The sequence below is a fragment of the Rhinopithecus bieti genome, unplaced genomic scaffold (assembly GCF_001698545.2).
Source record: "Rhinopithecus bieti isolate Rb0 unplaced genomic scaffold, ASM169854v2 scaffold_5019, whole genome shotgun sequence".
Taxonomy (NCBI): domain Eukaryota; kingdom Metazoa; phylum Chordata; class Mammalia; order Primates; family Cercopithecidae; genus Rhinopithecus; species Rhinopithecus bieti.
Genome location: NW_016804585.1, coordinates 475,101 through 479,494, shown reverse-complemented (window position 1 = coordinate 479,494; position 4,394 = coordinate 475,101).

Genomic DNA, 4,394 nt, shown 5'->3' with positions numbered 1-4,394 from the left:
AACACATGGGTCAAAGAAGTCTCAAAAGAAATTTTAAAATATTTTAAACTAAACAAAAATGAAAATACAACTTATAAAAACTTGTGGGATTCAGCAAATGTTTAGAGAGAAAGTTTTAGCATTGAATGCATACATCAGAAAATAAGGAAAATATAAAATCAACAATCTAAGCATGTGCCTTAGATTAGAGGTACAAGTTTCTGGAAACTAGAGGACGAAGAGCAACATAAACCTAAAGCAGGCAGAAAAAAAGAACTAATTAGAATTAGAGCAACGGTCAATGAAATTGAAAGCAGGGAATCAACAGAGAGAATCAAGGAAACCAAAAGCTGGTTCTTAGAAAACATCAATAAAATTGATAAAACTCTGGCCAGGCTAACCAAAAAAAAAAAAAAGGGGGAAGACATAAATTACTAATATCAGAAATAAAAGAGCTATTATCACTACTAAACATTAACGTCATTAAAAGGATAGTAAAGGAATATTAGAAATAATTCTATAATTTGATCATTGAGATGAAATGAGCAAATCACTTAAAGGACAAAACCTACCAAAATGTATACCAGGAGAAACAGATACTCTGAATAGGTTCAGATCTATTAAAGAAATTGAATCTTTATTTTTTATTTTTTATTTTTATTTATTATTTTCGAGACAGAGTCTTGCTCTGTTGCCCAGGCTGGAGTGCAGTGGCGTGATCTTGGCTCACTGCAACCTCTGCCTCCTGGGTTCAAGCAATTCTCATGCCTCAGCCTCCCGGGTGGCTGGGATTACAGGTGCACGCCACCATGCATGGCTAATTTTTGTATTTTTAGTAGAGACAGGGTTTCACCATGTTGGCCAGGCTGGTCTCCAACAACTAAGCTCAAGTGATCTGTCGGCCTCAGCCTCCCCACGTGCTGGGATTACAGGTGTGAGCCACCACGTCCAGCCAGAAATTGAATCAATAATTAATAACTTTCCAAGACAGAAAGCATCAGGCCCAGATAGTTTTTTTGTTGTTGTTGTTTTGTTTTTTAGTGGCTTAAAACAACACAAATTCCCCAGGAGTTCAAGATCAGCCTGGGCAATATAGTGAGACCCTGTCTCTAAAAAACAAAACAAAACAAAATCACAAAATTTTGCTATCTTAATATTGTGTAGGCCAGAAATCCAATATGAGTCTCACTGGGCTAAATACAAGGTGTTTGCGGGACTTTGTTCCTTTTTGGAGGCCCTGCAGAAACCATTTCCTTGTCTTTTCCAGCTTCTAGAGGCCACCTGCACTCCTTGGCTGTCTTCATCTGTGTTCAAAGCCAACAACATATCATCTCTCTGACTCTGCTTCTGTCATCCCCATCTCTTTCTCTTTCTCATTTGTTTCCTTCTTCCTCTTTCATAAAGACCCTTGTGTTTATACTGGACCCACCAAGATAATCAAGTATAATCTCCCTATTTTAATGTTTAGCCACCTTAATTCTGCTGTAACTTTATTTAATTCACCTTTACATGTAATTTAACATATTCACAGGTTTTGTGGATGAAGATGTGGACATCCTTGAGGGGCCCTTATTCTGCCTACTACACTTTCCAGTCCCTTTACTATGATTTTTAAGTACATTCCAGTATTTGTTAGAGGCCCAGACAGCTTTACTGGTGAATTCCACCAAACATTTAAGAAAGAAATGATATTCTCTATAGTCTCTTCCATAAAAACTGAAGCAAAGGGAACACTTCCTAACTCATATCCTATGAGGCCAGCATTACTCTAATACTAAAACCAGATAAAGATATTACAAAAAGTAAAACTCCAGACTAATATATCTCATGAACATAAATGCAAAAATCCCTAACAGAATATTAGCAAATTAAATCCAACAATGTATAAAAATATTTATTCACATAGCCAAGAAGGATTTATTCCAAATATGCAATGCTGGTCCAACATTTAAGAATTAATTAATGTAATCCATAACATTAACAGGTTAAAGAAAAATCATATGATCATATCAATAAATGCAGAAAATGCATTTGACAAAATCTACTACCAATTTGTGATAAAAATTCTCAGGAAACTAGGAATAGAGGGGATTTTTTAACTTAGCAAAGAAAGTCTACAAAAAGTCTATAACTAAATCACACTTAATGGCAAGAAACTAGGTGTTTTCCCTTTCTCTTAGACTGGGCATGAGGCAAGGATATCATCTCTCACCACTCTTATTCAACATTATACTCAAAGTCCTAGCTGATGCGATAAGATAAGAAGGAAAATAAAAGGTATACAGAGTGGAAAGGAAGAAATAAAACTGTCTTTGTTCACAGATGATATGATTGTCAATGTAGAAAATCCCAAAAAATAGGCAAAAAATTCCTGGAACTAAGTAATTACAGTAAAGTCACAGAATATAAGGTTAATATACAAAAGTCAATTGCCTTTCTATATAGCAGCAATGAACATTTGGACTTTGAAATTAAAAGCACAATATCATTTATATTAGCATGAAAAAATTAAATATTAAGGCATAAATACAATAATATATGTACAGGATCTATATGAGGAAAACCACAAAACTCCAATAAAAGAAATCAAAGAATATCTAAATAAATGGAGAGAGATTCCATTCATAGATGGGAAGACTTAATATTGTTAACATGTTAATTCTCCCCAACTTGACCTACAGATTCACTGTAATCCCAAACAAGCTCCCAGCAAGTTATTTTGTGGTTATCAACAAAATGATTCTATGGTTTACATGCAGCAGCAAAAGACTCAGAATAACACCAAACTAAAGAACAAAGTCAGAGGACCGATGCTACTCAAATGTAAGACTTACTATATGGTAATCGAGACAGCGTGGTATTGACAAAATAACAGACAAAATGATAATGGAGCAGAATAAAGAACCCACACATAGACTCTTATAAATGTAGTCAACTAATCTTTGACAAAGGAGCAAAGGAGCAAATGTTATTCTATGGAGGAAGAACAGTCTGTTCAGCAAATGGTGCTGGAACAATTGGATATCAATATGCAAAAAAATGAATCTAGACATACAATTTATACTTTTCATAAAAATTAACTCCAAATGGATCTTAGAATTACATATAAAACATAAAAGTATATAACTCTAGAAGATGACAGGAATATCTAGTTACCTTAGGTTTGGCAATGAGCTTTCAGGTATGACAACAAAAGCATGTGACTCATGAAAGAAAAATTATTAAGTTGGACTTTATTAAAATTAAAAACTTCTTCTCTGTGAAAGGCATTATTGAAGGAATGAAAAGCTGAAAGAATAAAGAGAAAGAATTTTTTTTGCAAATTTTCACAAAGAATGTGAAAAGATCTTTGCAAACGTGTATTTAATTAAAAATTTGGAAAAAAGAAAAAAATGTCACCTCTATCATCTTGTCAGATGTCAGTCAGCTCGAGCGGGTTGATAATGTTGTCTATGTCTTCTACATCCTTTATGGCTTCTGTACCAGTTGTTCTATCAATTATTGAAAGTAAATTATTGAAATATTCAATTATTGTTATCGAGTTATCTATTTTCCTTTTTTTAATTCTTTACATTTTGACTTGAATATTTTGAAGCTCTGTTGTTAGGTGCAGGTACATTATTTCTCCTTGATGTATTTAACCTGTATTCATTATGAAATACCCCTTTCATGCTGAGTAGTATGTGTTTTAACATTTATTTTGCCTGATACCAATATATTCACTTGAGCTATATTATGGTTACTGCTTGTGTATGTTACTGCTTGTGTCTATATCTTTTATTTTTACTTTGGGACTATTTGTGTCTGAATCTAATGTATGTCTTTTGCAGTTAGTGATGATTGAGTTTTCTTTTTACTCAGTCTGTCTGACAATTTTTGCCTTTTGATTGCATTATTAGAACTATAACATTTAATACAATGATTGATATGATTATACTTAAATTTACCATTTTGCTAATTGTTTTCTGTATTTCTCCTGTCCTTCTGTTGTTGTTGTTCTTTCTTTCATCGTTAATTGGCCTCTTTTTTCTTAAATAATATTTTCCAGTGTAGATTTTAGTTTTCTGTTTTGAGTTGTATTATTTCAGTTGTTTTCTTAGTGGTAGCGCCAGTGATTGCAATATGCGTATTATTCTATCACAGCCTACTTCAGATTAATACGTAAACTTAATTCTAGTAAAATACAGAACCTTGCCTTCAACATTGCTTCACTTTCTTGTCTTTTGTAGTTTTATTGTCATACATATTACATGCATATATGTTGCAATCTGTTAATATAGTATTTAATTTATTGTTAATAAAATTAATGTCTTTTAAAGTTACTAAGAAAATAAATTGAAAGATTTATTAAAAAGAATTTGTATCCAAAATACACAAAGTCCAGCCTGGGTGATGGAGCAAGACTCTGTCTCAAA